The sequence below is a fragment of the Manis javanica genome, chromosome 9, assembly GCF_040802235.1.
Source record: "Manis javanica isolate MJ-LG chromosome 9, MJ_LKY, whole genome shotgun sequence".
NCBI lineage: Eukaryota > Metazoa > Chordata > Mammalia > Pholidota > Manidae > Manis > Manis javanica.
In genome coordinates this window covers 106,415,755-106,437,109 of record NC_133164.1, presented here as the reverse complement: position 1 = coordinate 106,437,109, position 21,355 = coordinate 106,415,755, and the positions used below count along the sequence as shown (strand labels likewise).

Sequence of the window (21,355 nt, the reverse complement as noted above, 5' to 3'; positions counted from 1 at the left end):
TTGAGGACAGTAGGTATAAATACTCAAAGCTAACCTGCAGGTCTCCTTTCCAGAGCAGGGATTACAAACTACTGGGACCAGAGTGAAAATTTGGCAGGACAAGGCAACAGAAATGAAGGTAAGAGTAAGTCCAGGTGAAAGGTGGAGAGAGGCACGGTCATGGAAACTTAGAAAGCAAGCTACCATACTTTTAGTGTGTATCAGGGGTTGGCCAACTTTTCTGGACCCTGATAGTGAATGTTTCAGCTTTGCAAACCATGTTTGTTTGTTGGTTTACAGCTCTTTAAAAATTTAAATACTATTTTTAGCTCACTGGGGCCCAAACAAAAAGAGGACCTGGGCCAGAACTTGACCCACAAGCTACACTCTGCTGAGTTCTGAGCCCTGGTCTAATGAAAACAGCAGGAGAAGGAGCTCTTTGTATTACAAAGGGATGCAGGGGTAGAAATCATACACATGCAGACAACAAAGATCTCTGCTGAGGTTAAACTCCTTACAAAATAAAATGAGGAGAACACCATTCCTGCAAACAAATACATACAAAAAGGACTAAAAATACACAAGAAAAATAGATCACACCTGCAATTTACTATTTTAAAATGAGCTAAATAACAGGAAGACAATGAAATGACAATGCCAGAGCAACATAAAACAATTAGAAAAAAATCAGCAATGAGGTGAGATAACTCAAGAAAGAAGTATATGTAGGTGAAAAAATGACTTTAGTAATAAAGGGTAACTACATCGACAAACAAAACAAGGAGAAAACAAAACAAAACAAAAAATTAAGAAAGAGTAAGAAATTTAGGAGAAAGTGACAAATATTAGAGAAGGTCTAACAGACAAGTAACAGTTATCCTTAAGGAAGAAGAACAAAGAAAAGGAAAAGAAAAAATATGGAAAAATGTAATTCGAGATGTTTTTGTTGATTTACATAATCTTTTAGGAATCTGGTCAGAAAGAACATATGACTTGTATAAGCGGGGAAATCAGATTATTATAGAACTTTTTGACAGCAACAGTTTATGCCAGAAAAAAATAATCTGAGACATTCAAGGTAAGAAAACATGACTCAACAAAAATACAACAAAAGTTAACTTTAAATATAAAGGGCACATTCAAACTGTTTATCAGCTTGCAAGCAATCAGGGAATATTGTTCCCCTGATCCTGAGAACTAGAAGAAAATGAGTTTTAGACACCTGAAATGACCAGAGGAGATACAAACCTAATAGCTAACTGGTGAACAATAAATGTAATGAACTAAGAAGAAATGAGAAGTAAAAGGGAGAGATTTTGTTTGATACTGGATACAAGTTCTAACATTGCAGATAAACTATGATCGTAAAACAAAATTAAGAGAGCATAGGGATAGAATATGCAAAAATACATGTCTCAATGATGATTATTGATGGTGATACTATTATTGCTAGCAGATACTAATGTAATGTAAAGTACAGCAGATGAGTTATGATGAGAAATTCTAATTCTATTGTGCCCTGTATCATTCAGATCCAGATTCTTGGTGTGGACATAAGGACATACAGATATAAAACAGAAGAGGTTAAGTAGCCTTGTGGTATTAAAAATTCAACTGGAAAAATCAGTTTAAATTCAAACGTAGTTTTATCTCTGCTCTAGTTCTGCCTACCAAAAAAGCCTAGGAATGTTGACTAAGTAACAATAAGCATCCCTAGCACGCAGGTTGAGATTTTGAAATAAACATTTTGCACTGTAAGAAACAAGGGCTCTTCAGGAACTGGCTGATTCCTAGTCTGAAGTAAGAACTTATCGATTGAGCCCAAAACATCTTGATATACTAGATAGAGAGGAAACAACCAGTAACTAATAGGATCGTGTCAAAATGATTCAAGAATCAATTTGAAGAGGTTCCCACAGACCAAAGATGATGCCAAGTTGAGCTTCAATAAAGACAATTAATTGCAGTGAACTGAAACCCAACAACTGAATATTAATACAAGAGTTAATAAAGATCTTTGAAAGAATAGTAAGAGTTGGTTACTTCTGACGTTGACAGAGAATCAAATTACTATCCTGAAAACTAGGTAAAGAATCAAATACTTATCATATTTTTCTTAAATTAATCCTACCACTGCATAACCAAACAGTACACGAGAGGAAGCATTTCTTATAATATTATTACAACTCATAAATAAAAACCCATAATAGAATTTAGATATTGCTATTTTTTCAGCCCCAATGAACAAATGGATCTAGTCATTAAGCATTTATGATTGCTAAGATAAAATAGAGACATCTAGACATTATGTATCTTCTAATGAAAGAACACACTATCTGTTAGTCTCACCAAAGGGATCAAACCTACTTAGTCTGATCAGACCTCTAAATTCAAACACCAGTTTGCAGGAAATAGAGCAAAGAAACAGATTCAACTCCAACTTAAAATAATTCACTAAGCTGTATTTATTTTTTTCATGTGTTTTTATATATTTAGTTTTATAATTAAAATCCTTTTAAAAAATGACTGAATTAATCCCCAACAGTTTTCTTTGTTATTGATTGGATGGATTGCTCTTCGTGAAACTTTTATGTGACCCACATATTAACATTAAAGATATTCACATTCCAAACCACAATGAAACATGAGCTACGATATAGCAAGGGAATAAATAAAGCTGTATTAATGTAGTCAGAGAGCTTCTATTCAGTGAATTACTTCCCCTACAAGAGGGGATACTTATTTATTAATTCATGTTGTCAAACTAGTTTACTAATAAGAAAGTAATCAATCAGTCAATAACTTTCTAATGCTCTTAGAGACCCAAGAAGAGTTATAAAAGATGGACCTCTGTTGTCAGGTTACAATAATAATACTGAGCAGAGAACACAATGAAAGACTGCATAAATTTAAGTAGTAAAGTATATGATACAACTTCTGAATGCTACGTGAGTTCTTAGAGACCTGAAAAATTAGTGAGAAACTGTGTCACTGAAAACTCCTTGGCATGTATGGGCTTGAAACTAGGGCGGAGGGCCTGGGTAGGATTTAGAGGCAGAAGGGGTAGAAAAGATCTCAGAAAAAAGATGCGAAATGTTGAACATTCAGTTAGGTAAGTCAGCAAAATGCTTTTCTACTAGGAAAAATACCCTTTATAGTTATCGGAATGGAGAATAAGTCTGATTCCAGACATATGATTCCAGACATATGATTTATCATCACAACTACAATGTAAACATTCATGTTAGATTCAAGCCACATAAAATTGCCTTTTTGTAGGTCCAACTGCATTTGGACTTACTTAATATACATATACTATGTATTTGCACTTCCCTACATTTTTTTTTTTATCAAGGGAGTGAGAGAGAGATCAGGAATTCCAAACTCACATGCTTGGGGTTAGGGTTTTGATATTTTTTTTTGCTTTTAAATCTGAGAAAGGGAGGGACAGAGGGACAGGGAAAGAGAGGCTTAGCCACAGTGTATGAAGGGTGAGGTAAAGAGAACGACAGACAGTAATTCATCTAAGGAGTGGGACCACTGCCTAGCTCCAAGATGTTATAAGCATATGGAAAGAGGACCACTAGTCCACAACTTCAAATGCCTGTATATTCAAGTGCATGCAAATATACACATAATCTTGGAAAAATGGATAATGAACTCTGACTTCATTAGTCAGGATGTCAACCATAAGATCAGCAGCACCAAATTAGAAATTATCCTATGTGGGAAGGAAAGTGGAATAAAATAATAAAGTAGGTCTGATTTATGCAAAGCAATTGATTATTGTTGTTTTATACTGACATCTCCAATTCAGACTGGAATTCAGAGTGAAGAATGTCTGACTTGATCTGGGGCTCTCAGTTCCCTGCTCAGGGTTAAGAGCTGATACTTATAGGCAGCCAGCATGGTCCTTGAGACACCGAATCCATGCCTTTACCTCTCTGTCCCCACCTTCCCAGCTGCTCAGTTAATACCTCCTTAGACAATATACTCTGTTAAAGCCTCTGTGCCATATCTCTACTAGTGGCTTTTAGTCCCTTGGAGAGCATGTTATTTTCCATTTAAAATAAAAGGGACTTGTTTGATTCTTTCTCATTTTGATGGTTTGAGTTTTACCTCAATTTGAATTGCAACTTGTGCACCTCATCGAGTTGCTTCTTGGCTTCTGAGCAGTATTCATTATGGCTTACTCTCTCCCCTACAGTAAATGTGAGGTAATTGTCATTTCAATACTGGCTCTTGCTAATCCTGATACCCATTCAAGTCTCTTAGTCATATGAGTGACGCCAGCTTCTTCCACTTCATGTGCAGCCTTGGTAGAGGGTACGCTAGTAAGGAGTATGGGTTTTTACAATTTACTAGCAACTGGGTGAAGGAATTACATTAATCCCTAAATTCCACAAATCCCAACTATACTGTGCCCACCTTAGGGGAGGCCAAGCTTAATTTAAATAAAAAGTGGTAATGCTTTGGTCTGAGGAAAGGTAAACAGATCTGCAACCGAGTTGCAAATGGTGTTAAGTATGTCCCTTAGAGCTAGGGGACCTGGAGGCTTTGGTCTGGTCTTTTCCTGTGGTCTGTTAGTAATTTGAGGATCAAGTGAGTTCACTGACTTTCTCTAAAGTAACACCGAGCTAGGTAGGAAATAAAAAGACCTGGGACAATTCCACAGCCCTGTTTGCCTACCATTTTCTAGGAGCTTTCTTTTATGCTTTTCATACTTTTACTGTTCATTAGCCTCATGTGCACTTTCTCTGGCTTTGGTATAGTGCTTTTGTCAAACTGCATTTGGATTTACTAAGGAAGCAATGAGATGGTTTCATGTTCCCATAAAGCTGGATCCAATGCTGAATCAGTCTGAACAACAGTAATAAAAATATTATTCAGTTATTGGTTAATGATTGGCAGTGGATTATACATATTTGATTCCCTTTTGTATTATGGTGGCCTCGTCTGGGTGTGTATTGAAGGGGAGAAATGCTGTCCGAGCCAACGAGGAGCAATGGAGTGGTTTCCTCCCCAAAGGAGTGTCATTTACGAGCTGACCACGAGAGGGCAATGTGGAGCTATTTTCCTGCACATGCTCAGAGCTCTCGAACTTTAAAACCAGCGAATTACAAAAGGATCGCCTAGAATTGCTCCCTCAGTAGAAGAATCAAATGAGTTAGACACATTTAATATTACCATAATGAATTTCAAATGAATTAATAATTAATTATGGTAGGACCCCATTGTTCAGGAATACACTTAATGACAGTTATGACGGCAAATTTATTTTTTGGATTGGCTGAAATGTTACAGATATATAGGCTTGAAATGTATCATTTTACTCTAAAAAGCAAAGTACAGCAGTATTTTCTCATCTGAATTCGCTGTGATTGACTCATACAGAAATAACTTGGATTTTGGTGGATGTCCATGGGAATTATTATTAATTGTGGATATTCTGAGTGATTCCACAGATTTCAGACTATTGATCAGATCATTGTTTGGCTAATCTTTCTTATAGAATACTTTGGATTAGGATAGAGGAGACTGAAAAAATATAACTCTTTAAGCATCCAAAATAAATGGCTCCTGACCAGTATATTTTTACAGCTGGGGAAAAGGAAGTAAGTGCCCATTTATTGCTTTTAGGGGTTATAAAGACAAGGAATAGGTAATAAGAGAATGTTTGCTTCTCTTTGCTCAGGCATTTGGGACGAGAGAGACTCATAGCTCTGAGAGCCTTAGTTGAGGCTTGCCTGAAGGTATGAAGGTAGTGAGATGAACGTGGCTCTCCGGGAATGAATCAAAAGACCTTCAGAAAGCTCTTTGGGGGCTAGACCAAAATGCTGTAGTTGGTAACAAAAGCCAGTGAGAAGAACATCATTATTCTTAATTAACATTTTGTATGAATTAAATGCTACTGGCATTATTCTTAATTAACATTTTGTATGAATTAAAGGCTACTGGCATGAGCCAGATTGACAGCCCATAGTCCCTTATTCATTACAGATTATGTACTTCACTCAGTGGACTCATTTATGCCAAGTGCTTGTTGGGGCTCAATCTCATGTCCCTGCATCTTCTGCCCTGTTAGCAGTACTAACAGGTCAACTAGAGAAATTAGAGTGGTATCTGTTTTTCTAATGCAGATGTCTGCTCATTACCATGAACCAGGATTGCTACATGCACAGGGTACAGGTCACTGGATGATTAGCGGATAGCAAACGTCATTGGACACCTCTGACCCATAGGACCTGAACCGTTTAATTAAGGGTAGTGGGTAGATAGGAAATACAACCTATACAACCTATATACCTAATACACACTTATACACACACCACAACTTCTTTATTCATCCATTGATGGCATTGATCTCTTAAAGGGATGAGCAATTCATATTTGAGTTAAGATGCAATTTATATAATACATTCAATATTCAATTCTACTTCATTATTTATACTTTCTGCAATCTTAACAGGTAATGTAAGTAGCACTCTTATAAAGGTTTTTGTTTTTTTTTTCTTTTTCTAGGAATATTGTCCAAAGAATGGTCAGTTTATAATATGAATTGTCCATGAACCAGTCTTGCTGACACCAGTTGCTCAGCTAGTCTGTATGAAGAAGTATTTGAGTCCGAAGAAGAATTAAGGTAAATTTTCTTTTGTCTGCCAAGATCTATCACTGGGAAGGACATCAGATAAAAATGAACTTCATAAAAAATGTTTTAGTGCTTGGCAGAGAGAAGGTGTTTAACAAATATTTTTTGAATTGATGAATATATGAGACACATAAAGGCTAAGTTATTTAGCAGAAGTTAAATAGCAAGCCTCTAATCAATGTCAACTCAGATTTCTTGATACCAAATTGCATATTCTGATACTTGTAGGTTCATGAAAAATTAGTTCAAAGAGATGGTGCCACATCCTTCCCCTTGTTAACATACTCACATTCAATTATTCTTTATCCATCCATTTGTTCATTCCCTCATTAATTATTATGGAGCATTTTCTGCATGTGAGACAAGGTTTCAGTTTTCCAGAGTAAGGATTAAAAACAAACCCTTATTTACCTTGATGAATCTTTGTTCTTTTCTAGCTTTATTGAGAAATACTATACAACCATCACTGTATAAGAGTAAGGTGTACAGCATGATGGTCTGATTTACACAGATATTGTGGAATGATCAATGCTATGTGCTCAGCTAACATCCAACTTCTTATGCAGGTATAATAAAAAGAGAAGAAAGAAAAAAAGGAGAATGGAAAAATATTCTCGTTGTGATGAGAACTCTTAGGATTTACTATCTTAACTATTTTCCTATATATCATACAGCAATGTTAGTTGTAGTCATCATATTACTTCCTTAGTACTCATCTATTGTACAATTTGAGGTTTGTATCTTTTGACTATCTTTCTCTCATGCCCTCTTCTCCCCCACTTTGCTTCTGGCAACCACGTCTGATCTCTTTTTCTATGAGTTTGTTTGTTTTTAGATTCCACATGTAAGTGAGATCATACAATATTTGTCTTTCTTTGTCTGACTTATTTCAGTTAGTATTATGCCTTTAAGGACCATCCATGTTGTTACAAATAGCAGAATATCCTCATTTTTATGGCTGAGTAATATTCTAATTATAGATAGATATAAAGATATAGATATAGATATATAGATATAGATATAGATATGGATACAGGTATAGGTAAATACACACATACACACACACCACAACTTCTTTATCTATTCATCCATTGATGGCCATTTAGGTTGTTTACATGTCTTGACTACTGTAAATAGTGCTTCTATGAACACAGAGGTGCAGATATCTTTTCAAGTTAGTGTTTTTGTTTCCTTTGGATATATTCCCAGAAATGGAATGCTGGATCATATGGATGTTCTCTTTTTAATTTTCTGAGGATCCTCCATACTGTTGTCCATAGTGGCTGTAACAACTTTCAATCCATCAGCAGTGCACGAGGTTTCTTTTTCTACACATCTATGGAAGAATTTGTTATCTCTTATCTTTGATGATGGCCATTCTATGAATCTTTTAATGAAGATGTTTTGGAAGTTAAAACAAAACCAGAGCAAATTGTCTGGAATCAGAGAGGCTCTAGTTCTGTAGAGATGATGCCAGTTTTGTGGAATCTTTTGATGAAGAAGGGTTGAGGAGAAAGTAGAATAAACAAATGTAAGTGAGCAGCTTACAATAGTTGTATTACGCATGTTAGGATCAAAATGTGAAGACAATGACTCTCTCTTTCTGTCCCCCTTTTCCCCTCCTTCTTCATTTCTGAGTAGTAACATATGTTGGATGCCTAATTAGGCCTCTTGTTAACTATAACTATCCTACATCCCTTATTTCATTTAATTCTTACCTTAATCTAGTCTGGCATACAGTAAGTGCTCAATAAATATTTGTTGAATGGATGACCTTTCCTAAGTGGGAGAGTTTTTAATTCCAAAGTTCAGCCTGTCATCCTCTGTACTGCTGCTTGCCTTTCACTGAATAAGAGATGGTACGTTAAAGAACATTTTGAACAATTTTCAAATTGTTTTTAGGGATATTAATTACTCAGAACTATGTAGTCCAGGAAAGATGGAAAAGATGTTGAAGGTGATATATGTCAGAGGTTATGGTAACTGTCTAGGCAGAGATCACAGGGGCCTGGACTGAGAGGGTGTAGTGTCCCTGAAGGGTCAATCATGGATGGCAGTAACACAATTTCTAGATATATTTGGAGGGGCAAAGACAGAGCTGAGTGCCTTACATGTGCTCAGGTTTGGTCCCCCGTTGGGCCCTCACTATGAGGTCTGAGGGTTTCTCTGGACTCTTCTGCACAGCAGGCATTGGTCACCAGTTAGAGCAGATTGAACATTCTTCACCTGCTTCAGCTGGTGAGGTGTGCTTTGGCAGAGAGCATTCAAAACTGGAGAAATGACTGAGTGAATGCTTGTGTTATGAAGCACTATAAGCAGCTTACAAATGGAGCACTTAATTAAATGGTTTCTCAGCAAAGCCTTACATCAGGAAATTACCAGAGACAATATAACCAAACATATACAGGTTTTTCTCTTTGTGTTCACATTTCTCAATGAAAAAATTGAATTAAGTGAAGGACAAGGTGGAAATAATCTATGACCACCTAAGCACTCCATGAATAAGAAACACAAATACTGTTCACTTAGCTAATCCAAGAAAACACACTATTACTTTGGTTTAAAAAGTCAGTTAAACTGACCCCCTGGCATAAAGCAAAAATAAAATAAATTTTAAAAAAATTTAAAAAGTGTCTTGGTTAGGAATTGGAAGAGGAAGCCTATCTTCCACGCTTACCAATGTTTGCAGCCCCTCCTCCCTTCCCCCTTCCTTCCTCCTTTGCCTTTACCTCCTGGGCTCATTTTCTTCCTTACTCCCCTGACTCAGTCGGTTGGGATTCTGGGAGAGAGGAAGGGACTGAGGAAGTAGTAGAGAATAGAAAACGGAAGACACCAAGGAAATGAATGATAAGCATACAGATACACGGGAGCTAACGGAAGAAAGCAGGTGTCAGTACAACGACTAGAGTTCTTCAGGGGCACGTGCTGCACAAGATACCAACCCTGTCATGTGTTATCACATTCATCTTCATAGGAACCCTAAGGGGTGGGTACAGGGCCTGTCCCATTCCCGAACTGAGAAAACATTAGGCTTAGCGATGGTCACCGAGCTTATTAGTAACAGACCGAAAGCCAGATTTGTCCTCTTGTTTCTGGGTCTCTGCAAGATAAAGACTGAGTGAGACATAATGGGCAAGAGGCCCCATATGGTTTATTCTCTTTGAAGTGGAAAAGTAGAAATAGACATAAGCAGCAATAATTTTGGGACCTCACCATGACTCAATTATTTAAAGAGCCCAAACTGAATCTTTCACTTTTTAGAAATTTATATCAACATCATATAAACACCGTTTTGCTTTTTCCTAACTTCATGGTATACTGGCATATGTCTTAGTGACTATTATACTTTACCTTTTCACTCAATAAGTGACTGAGATTGTGTGTGGACAGCAAAGTAGCCTGCTTAATCTGTCAGCTTCTATATTCACTCAGGTTCCTACCTTCATTTGGGCAATGTTCTTAATTGTCTGGATGCTGGCCTTTAATTACCCAGTATGTCAAATATGATGATATGCAGACACTCAAGTGACATGCAGCCTGCATGCACATATGTGTGTGTTTACTTATAACCATAGTTGTCATTTCTCTATGCACTGTTCCTTCTGGCTTTTTCATTATCTTCAACTAGATCCCCTGTAAGGTAACCTGCTCATTATACAACAGCATAGTCCTATAGCACTTTCTTTGGTGATGTAAATGTTCCTTATCTATGCTATTCAATATGGTAGTCAATAGATGGGCTATAGAGCGCTTAAAATGTGAGTCACATGACTGAGGAACTAATTTTTTTCATTTTATTTAATTTTGATTCGGTTTAAAGAGCCACATTTAACTAGTGGTTTCCAGTTTGAAGAGCATACCTGTGTGGAAGCTCCATTTACCTTTCTTGCCCATGCTGTTGCCATAGTTACTAGACACTTGTGGACAATGTCCCAGGCAGATAGAGCAAGTTCAGGGTCAGGGTTCCTGTTGCTACTTTTCTCTTCAAATGTGAAATAACTCACTTTATCTACATTCTATGATTTTATAGGATGGGCTACAGTTTAATAGGATGCATTACATAATACACTTGAAGACAAAAAGAAAGCATCTGGCATGTATCTGATTCAGTATCTCATATATATCTTAATTAATTTCTATCCTCATGGCACTAAGATTGCCTCCACTGATGACGCTCAAGGTATTCATGGCTTCAAGTTTGTGCTGTGAAATTTGAACTTGTTGCTCACTTGAATATGTACTCAACTCAAGAAATAAGACTAATAGGAAAATAACTTTGTTAATAATGGAAAAGTACCTTAAATTCATGTTAATTCTAAGATAGCTATAAAATTGAACTAATTTTTAATCTTATGCTTTAATAAAACATGAAGGAATGAAGTCAGAATAATCAGGCAATAAAATAGTAACCACCAGTGATAAAGAGCACAAGGAACATAGCCCTAGGATATTTGGTCACAAACAAATATAGCTTCTGATCTAAGTTCTCAGGAAAATCATCTAGAGCTACAGTTACCCAAGTGGACTGTCTTGGAGTGAGTAGGTAGAAAAGGAGACAAAGAAAAAGACAAAACCAAATGGACTTAAAATGAGCTGAGCCAAGAATCAACCAAATGTCAGCTTTAACAATAATTTTCAGCAGATGTACGGGGAAAGTAAACAATGCTGTCAATATCAGGAAGCCAGGGAAATAGGAGCAAAACAGACTCACTAGTCCCAGAAATATATGTTGAATTATAGCTTTCTAGAATATATATTTGGAGTTAAGAGAGAATTTTGTAGATGATTGCTTTAAATTGACCTAGATTATAACACAGCTCTGGAAAAGTTTGCTGACAGACTGTAAGCAAGGAAAATGGCAAATAGCAACCTATCCAGTTGTGGGGAGAAAACCTGTGGTTAGCTGGGCTTTCTTTGGCATCTTGTTTAGCGAGAGCAGGGAGGAAGGTGAATAGCCAGAGGAGAATATTTAGAGATGTGCACGCCAACGGGCCACAAACCTGGAACCTTGCTGGGGCATGACCCTACTGAACCCAAGTGCTCCCGGTTCTCACCAAGAATCATAGAGCTGTTAGGGTCAAGGCTCAGAAGGACAGAGTTCTTCCTTCGGGTCAGATTTCACCCTTAGGAGGTGACAATTCAATAAGGATTCAGAGTGGAGAGGCCACAGCACTGGTCTTTGTTACACCTGAGTTAAAAATAATTTGACTATTCACAAGAGGCATATCCTTGACCAGTTTTCTAAGCTCCATCTTTTTCTTTCCTTTAATCTGTAAATGTGAATTATATTACTTTTATTTAAGATACATATTGTTGATCATTCTATTTTAAAACTATGAGATACTGGGTTGACATTTAATAAATAGTATTTGTCTTATTAGTTATTATTCTTATGACCTATATTGATTGCCACCTCTTGAATTAAATATATTCATTACATATTTAATTAAAGTTGTGCTCACTTTTCTTTTTAGGGTCTTAACCTTCTCTTTGATGGCTATTCTGTCTCTTAAAAGCTGCAGGCACCATCACCTGATGTACCTGTGAGCAAGAGCGTTTTTACTTCACTGCTTCTGTGCTTATGTGAGACGTTGGGATGGCTATTCATCGGACTGCAGATTACAAAGGGAAATACAGCTGTGCTTCCGACTAGTCACTCTCCTTCTGACATTCACTAGTCCCATTCCTTGGAAACTGTGGATTTAAACTTCTGACCCGATGACCTAACCCTGGAATAATTTATAAGAGATGTCTATGGTGTTTGCTCCTGACTATTCTGAAAATGGCATTTAAGGGATAAACAAAACTTAAAACAAGCTGTAAGTAAAAGGACAATCTTACCACCATTTTTAGACTCCTTTTAATGTGAAATATTGGTTTATAATTTGTTGTTCATCTTATTTATAAGGTTTGATCTTTTATCTCAGTGAGTTGTTACATTACATTCAATCTGTCAATAAAAATTTTCTGTCAATGAGGGAATTCAAAAAGACATGCTGTACTTTCTAAAAGCCTTTCCCAACAAAGATTTCCAAAAGACATTTAAACAGCAGTATCCCTGGAACGAGTGTTTAGAATCTTAAGGAATCAACTCATATGGGGTAGCACTCACTTATTTCTGTAAATTTTATTCTGTTGGCTAAGCATCATATTATGCTCTCTGTGTGCCCCTACCTATGCTACTCTCCTGGAAGGAATAGTCTCATTTTTCTGTTATATTTATTCAGCCCATGATATTTAGAAAATTTTGTGTGTTCCAAAAGACAAAGATCAAGTAAGGAAAATTAATTCAGAAATATACGTAGGACTTACCTAAATATCATTTCTGGACCCTATCAAATACCAAAACTATCCAAGTGTGCTGAAGAAAATATTCTAAAAAACACAATAAAAGTTTCAAATCCCAAAGAGAGTGTTCTAATTATTTTGCTGTTCATGAATCTTATTTTATTTTATTACCTGAAATAGGAAGGCTATGATCAAAAACTAAGATTTTTCTCCCATTGTCAATTTAAACTATTTTTCCTACACTGTGATTATGGTAAGATAATTTGACTTAAAGAAAAATTAATAAAGTAGGGAAGCATAATTAGAAAGATATATTTAATAACACAGTAGTGGTTTTTAAAATGAATAAAACAATATTTTTCAGTGATGAATGTTAATAAGTGATGTCCTTCCCAGGTTCAAGATGATGAATATGGTATGAGCCATATTTGTCACAAAGATACTGTTTTAGTTAAGGTACCAACTGAGCTGTTATAATTAAGAAAGACCATAATACAGCATCTTTCATAAAGTAGAAGTTACAGTTTAGAAGTAAGGAGCCCAGAGTTGGTCATGTGGCTCTGCCGTCCTCTGTGGCTTTCATCTCTGAGCCTGACCCCTTGTTATCTTCAAGCTGGCAAGAAGGAGAAAGGGCTCTGAGTGTCCGTATGTGCTTACGCATTCTGAACGGGGTCAGGTTGAGGATGGCACTGTCACCTTTGCTTAGTCTGCATTGTCCAGAACTTGCACAGCCATCCACAATGGTAAAGAAGGTCACACATAACACCTGCCTTTATTTGGGTGACCATGTGTTTTTTAAAATCAGGTAGGTGGGTCTATGACTAAGGTTGCTGTCTTTGGAGGAAATGAGAAGAGACTATCCATGAAAAGGTCTTTTCCAAAAGAGAATGAGATAATTACCAGAATATTTTACATGATAATCTAATTATAGATTATCATCTATTTATGATAATCTATAGATGATAATCTATTTATGATATCATTATAAATAATGATAATTATTTATGTACATTCTCTCCTTTAATGAACACACCACCCATGAGAGATGGGCACCCTATTCACGCTGAAGGCAGGGGCTATTCTATTTGTTACACCCTCAGGGCCTACCACAGTTCCTGGCATATAGCAAGCACTTACAAAGCATTTGGTGGATGAAAAAAATGACTAGCTAAATGAAGGAATTTAAAGGTTAAAAAGAAAGCTACTCAAAATGATTAAATATTTTTGCCAAGGTCAAGCAGCTTCTGGCTTGTAGCGTCCGGTTTCAACCCGGGTCTATTTGGACTTTTTCTCTAAGTGATTTTCCTGCAAGAAAGTTCCTGTGATAAAACAAGCCATCTGCTTGAGAGAAGCTCTTCCTCCATAAACTGGAATATAAAATCTGTAATGACTGCAGCTTTGTCAGCAATGGATTTGTTGTATTTCTTTTGTTGAATGTGAAAGATACTCATATTGGTCTCATAAATTTCCTGAGCAATCATCCACTGTTTTCTTAGCCTTTTTGATGTCAGAGAAGTCTGTGGTTGACTGATTTTCAAATGAATAATTCTAACAAGAAGGCTCATTTCTAATGTGCTGCATTTTTGCTTATGATTATAAATAGTAAGGTTAACACCTGATTAATGGGTGTTTTAGCAAATGCTCAGTACTGGAACAGTCACATATTCCAGGTCTCATCCTTTACCCATCAGCTATAATGATTTCTGAACTGATCCCTTCAAAAACCATTAAATCTGGTAATGGACTAACTGGGCTCCCATCCATAGGTTTAAGTGTTAATGTATTAATGCTCACTGAGGAAATGAAAAGTTTCTGCTTTTTTTTTTCCTTGAAGGTAGAATTCAGAGAGAGTTTGCTGATTATTTAACTAGGATAAACTTTCCATCAATGTTTTACACATCATGGTGAGGATGTGTGTATGTGTGTGGGGTGCATAGATATATGGGGGGAGCTGTGTAAGAGTTCAAAGACTGTATCAAACATTTATGTATTTTAAAGTTATGAAATAATGTGCGTGGGAAGTCAAATTGGTAAATGAAGTATCTGGAAAAATAGGGTTGGTATGACATTATTCACACATATATGACAAAGAGGGACTAGGAGACAATTGGAACAAATATAAAAATATTTCCCCTCAAATTATTTTTAGTTTTATTATGTGGAAATAGTTCATGAAGGTCGGTATCTTTGAATTCTCCAAGTCATTTTGCATTTTGTATGGTGGCTGTAGTACGAGAAACCTTGATATTTGTGCTGTTTAATTTTATATGTCACCCTGACTGGTCACAGGGTGCTAAGATAAAACATTTATCTGTATGCGTGTGTGTGGGGGGGGGGGAGGTGCTTCCAGATGACACTACACTTGAATTGGTCGACAGTGTAAAGCACATGACCCTTTGCAATGTGCGTGGGTATCATCCAATCCACTGAGGGCTCAAATAGAACAAAAAATAGAGGAAATAAGAATTTGCATCCTTTTTTGTTGCCTTACTGCTTGAGCTGAGATAGTTGGTCTCATCTTCTTCTGCCCTTGGACTGGGATTTACACCTCTGGCTCCCCTGATTCTCAGAGCTTTGGCCTTGGACTGAATACACTAGCTTTCCTGGCTCTCCAACTTGCATACATATATATGAAAACAATGTATTTGTGACAAGTCACAAATACATTGTTTTCATTAGGGTACTGATCAAACTGTTATAATTAAGAAAGACCATTAATACAGCATTTATATAAAGTAGAAGTAACGGTTTAGAAGTAAGGATCCCAGAGTTGATCATGTGGCCAATAACATACATTATATAATAAACATATATATATGCATATATAATAAATATGTGTAAGAATATATATACATACACACACATACACACATGCAGACATATACACACACACATGCAAATAAACATAACAATATCTCCCATTGTTCTCTTTCTCTGGAAAGCCCTGACTAATACTAATACATTGTAAAAAGCATTCTCCCTCTATCCACTTTCCACTTCTTCAGTAAGAAAATCCATGAGCATGTCTTGGCAAAATAAGATGACACATCTCAACAAACCTTTCAGCTATATTTCTGTGAGAAAATAGGGATGATTTCTCTTTATTATGGAAGAAGAAGAAAATAACTTTGTAAAATTATACATTGAGTGGTTTTATAAACTTTACCTTTTTAATCTTCCTAAAATCCTCAAGAAACCTATATTTTTATCTCTAATTTGGCAATGTGGAAATTGGGGCTTGGAGGGATTCTATTCTTTTCAGTCATTTCCCAGAAAATAAAAAGAAGGGCCAGATTCTAAGTTAACTCTTTGATATTAAGTCTAGTGTCCCTTCTATTCAGCCATAACTAGCAATATTGCTTCTCTCTTTGGCAATTGATATATGTTGACTGAATTGCTGATTTTCAGGATTAAATTCTAAACACACTAATGCTCCAATAACTGTAATTAGCTGAATTGACTTATTTAAGTAATTGTATTTTACTGTTATTATAATCTTGAACAATTACTTATTATGATATTTGCACCTCTAAATGTACTTGTTATAATAATCAAACCTAGTCTGCTCACTGACTCTTGGGGAAGCAGGCAAAGCATTGGAAGCCTATACTTTGATATGCAGCAACTTGTTTTTAGAGAAAACAAACCATTCTACTTTAAAGTTATTACACATATCATCATTATTCAACGCAATATATATTTTGAATAGACTGCAAGTCATATACAGTCTCCTAAATTATGGGCAACTCTGGTAGTTGAGGTGGGGGACTTTAGTTGTGGAGAAAGAAAAACGCATATAAAAGAGGGAGAAAAGAAACATGAAGAGACCTAATGTGCGTGTGTGAGAGAGACAGAAAGAGAAAGAAAGGTAAGTTGGGAAAAACTAGACTTAAACTTGTAGTATAAATGAAAAGCGACAACAAAAATAAATCCCTGATTTGTTTTGTAATAAATGCCTATGGGAAATGACTTAGACCTCAGAAAATTACTCTTACACTTCAGAGGGCTTGGTTCCCTTTGCTCGATATTTTTCAATGCTGCACTTGACTTTCACAAGCTAGCTTGTGGAAGATAACTGATATAATACAGCAGGGTGGTTAAGAGGTGCCTTTGAATCAGGCTGTTTGAGTCCTGGTTCAGTCACTGACTTGCTAAGAGATTTTGTACAAGTCATTTAAACCTTCTCAGCTTCACTTTAACTTTATCTAATTGGTGTTAAGCCATCTGCAAGATGGCATTAACAGGAACACCATTCTCTTAGGATTTTTGTGAGAAATAAGTGAGAAAGGGTACATAAAATTCACAGAGCTTGGCACCTGGTAAGTGCTTAATAAATGCTATTTTTTGCCATTATTATGGGCCATGCAGGCCTTCTACTATTTGTAATGCATACATTAAAGAGAGTTTCATGTGTGTTTATCATATAGCAGCAAAAACAATGATATGTTTTATTGACATTATTAGTGTCATTTCCCTCCTTGTTTTCCCTCAAGTTCTATTAATAAAATATAGTTCATACAAAATACAAGTGCAATCTTCACATTACGAAGTTTCAAATGTTTGTAGTGATAACCTACACAGGAAGAGAAAAAAATCTTAAGCCAGATTTTGTTTCCTAAAGATACATGATACTTGTTTCAAAAATAACTACATTTCCACCAAACCGACAGGATGTTTTCTCCTCCCACGCTTGTTCTTGTGAAGGCCAGGAGTGTATGCTCATTTGACAGAATGAGGAAACCAGGACACAAAGTCTAAGTAACTTGACCACCAACAGAAACATCGCTGCAGTGCATGCACCCGGGTTTTGGAACGTTGAAAACACTTTGCCCGCCATTCAGACCAATAAAATACCAGGACAGAAAATGGATGCTCTCATTCAGTCATTGCTGAGAGATGCAAACATACTACTCGCTATCAAAAATTCTTTAGATATATTCCGTTTCATATGTACGTGTCCTGCTTTTGGTTTCTGTACATCATCTAACACACGTTCCACATTCATAGTCAAAATAACAGCCCCTAAAGTTTTACTGCAAGTTCAAGCAATAAAAGATGGTGTGGCAATAATACAAAAGACCTGAAAAAAACTAGAAAGCAAAAATTGAGAATTGAATTACTACTTATGATCATGAGAGCTCACACTATAGTAAAGGACACTGAAAGGAACAGGAATATAGTATAAAGAGGAACAGTATAAAGAGAAAATCATGACTTCCTGCCCCACTCCTTACAATATCTCCATGAGTACAGTTTAGTCCAGTAATTTTATAGTGTTCCCTGATTTCTGCTTAGAAATGACTAACGGGTGTGAAAGCCTTGTGAATTAGATTGCCATAAAGATAAAACACTTACTTTTATTTTTGTGGGTATAATTCCTGGCTCTCCTTTAAGAAAAAAAATTGATTTCTTTGCTGTAAATGTACCTTGCTCTTAGTGAGAATAAAAAAGGCCTCTGTGCAGTATTCATTGTATTCCATCCAAGTTTCTTTTCTGTCTCTTGCTATAAAACAAAGGACCAGCCAGAGTACAGAAAAGGTAAACAGGGATGAATGCAGGACTGGAATTCAGTTTCACATTTGCTTCTGGACATTAGAAGAGGTGGTTGACTAGCCAGAAGAACATAATTCCTTTGGATAACTGATGTAATATTCTCTTTGATTAGAAGGTAGAGCTGTTTTATTTATCTAATTTCACTACCAAGTTTTTTGCACATGGCCATTCCTGTCACTTTAATGCTCTTTCTCTAATAATATCACTTTTTGTGTTGAGCTCTTTCTTGGCTTTTTTAAAATTTTGATATTGTTAATGTACAATTACTTGAACGATATTATGGTTACTAGACTCCCCCTATCATCAAATCCCTTCCACATACCCCATTCCAGTCACTGTCCATCAGTGCAGTAAGCTGCTATAGAATCATTACTTGTCTTCTCTGTATATACTGCCTTCCCCATGTCCCCACCACCCTACATTATGTGTGCTAATCGTAATGCACTGTTTTCCTCCTTATTCTCCTTTTCCACCCATCCTCCCCAGTCCCTTTCCCTTTGGTAACTGTTAGTCCATCTTGGGTTCTGTGAGTCTGCTGTTCTTTTGTTCCTTCAGTTTTTTCTTTGTTCTTATACTCCACAGATGAGTGAAATCATTTGGTATTTGTCTTTCTCCACCTGGCTTATTTCACTGAGCATAATAGCCTCTAACTCCATCCATGTTGTTGAAAATGGTAGGATTTGTTTTCTTCTTATGGCTGAATAATATTCCATTGTGTGTATGTACCACATCTTCTTTATCCATTCATCTACTTGATGGACACTTAGGTTGCTTCCATTTCTTGGCTGTTGCAAACCATAGGGGTGCATATGTCTTTTTCAAACTGGGCTGCTGCATTCTTAGGGTAAATTCCTAAGAGTGGAATTCCTGGGTCAAATGGTATTTATTTCTATTTTGAGTTTTTTGAGGAACCTCCATACTGCTTTCCACAGTGGTTGAACTAGTTTACATTCCCACCAGCAGCGTAGGAGGGTTCCCCTTTCTCCACATCTTTGCCAACATTTGTTGTTGTTTGTCTTTGGGATGTTGGCCATCCTAACTGGTGTGAGGTGATATCTCATTGTGGTTTTAATTTGCATTTCCCTGATGATTAGTGATGTGAAGCATCTTTTCATGTGTCTATTGGCCATCTGAATTTCTTCTTTGGAGAAGGATCTGTTCAGATCCTGTGACCATTTTTTTTATTGGATTATTTGCTTTTTGTTTGTTGAGGTGCGTGAACTCTTTATATATTTTGGATGTCAACCCTTTATTGGATCTGTCATTTAAGAATATATTCTCCCATACTGTAGGATGCCTTTTTTTTCTATTGATGGTGTCCTTTGCTGCACAGAAGCTTTTTAGCTTGATATAGTCCCACTTGTTCATTTTGCTTTTGTTTCCCTTGCCCGGGGAGATATGTTCATGAAGAAGTCACTCATGTTTATGTCCATGAGATTTTTGGGTATGTTTTTTCTAAGAGTTTTATGGTTTTATGACTTACATTCAGGTCTTTGATCCATTTTGAGTTTACTTTAGTGTATGGGGTTAGACAATGATCCAGTTTCATTCTCTTACATGTAGCTGTCCAGTTTTGCCAACACCAGCTGTTTGAAGAGGCTGTCATTTCCCCATTGTATATCCATGGCTCCTTTATCATATATTAATTGACCATATGTGCTTGGGTTTATATCTGGACTCTCTAGTCTGTTCCACTGGTCTGTGGCTCTGTTCTTGTGCCAGTACCAAATTGTCTTGATTACTGTGGCTTTGTAGTAGAGCTTGAAGTCGGGGAGCGTAATTCCCCCTGCTTTATTCTTCCTTCTCGGGATTGCTTTGGCTATTCTGGATCTTTGTGGTTCCATATGAATTTTAGAACTATTTGCTCCAGTTCATTGAAGAATGCTGTAGGTATTTTGATAGGAATTGCATTGGATCTGTAGATTGCTTTAGGCACGATGGCCATTTTGACAACATTAATTCTTCCTAGCCAAGAGCATGGGATGAATTTCCAATTATTAGTGTCCTCTTTAATTTCTCTTAAGAGTGTCTTGTAGTTTCCAGGATATAGGTCTTTCACTTCCTTGGTTAGGTTTATTCCTAGGTATTTTATTCTTTTTGATGTAATTGTGAGTGGAATTGTTCTCCTGATTTCTCTGTTACTGCTTTTAATTTTTAATATTTTTAAATATTTAAAAAATAATTTAATATTGCTTTAGAGAGTAGATGGTACTTAAGCCACACTTTTTTTTAATTAATAAGTTTTCTTAAGGAGGTTAAGAAAAAGCAATTAAGACCAAGTCACCTTTTTCACTGCTTTCCTGGAGCTCCAGCATCAATTTTTACAAACTTGGTGGCTTAAATTTAGAAATCTATGTTCTCATGATTCTGAAGGCTTGAGTCCAAAACTAAGGTAAGTGGGGACAGATTCCCCCAAAGGATCTAAAGGGAAATCCTTCCTTGCCTTTCTCAGCATCCCTCCCCACCATACAGCTTGAATCTCTGCCTCAGTCTGTACATGCCCTGCTCCTCTCCCTTTGTGGTGTCTCTTAAAAGGACACATCCTTGGATTTAGGAATTATCTGGGAAAATCTTATCTTGAGGTCCTTTATTTAATTATACCTGCAAAAATCCTTTTTCCAAACAAAGTTGAGAAAACCCTTTTTTCATTTCACAGATTCTGGGGATTAGGAGGCAGACTTATCTTTTGGGAATCCTCATTCAAACCACTACACCTTATAAACAGACATATGTATAAAACCAATAATTTCTAAAATATCACTTCTATGCTAATTGTTAAGAAGGGCTATGTTGGCCTTCACTTAAGCGCTTATAGAAAAAAGGATCCCTTGGCTCCTAATACTATGGCTTCTCAGAAATACTCTAGGCTACCAGAACAAATATTTA

The 21,355-nt window shown here is 36.4% G+C and overlaps 1 protein-coding gene across 1 annotated transcript in view; it reads right to left on the bottom strand.

The window, feature by feature from the left end:
• Positions 1-21,355, bottom strand: part of DCC (DCC netrin 1 receptor) — a 1,116,938-nt gene that overhangs the window by 135,991 nt on the left and 959,592 nt on the right. The gene's annotated exons all lie outside the window — the stretch shown is intronic.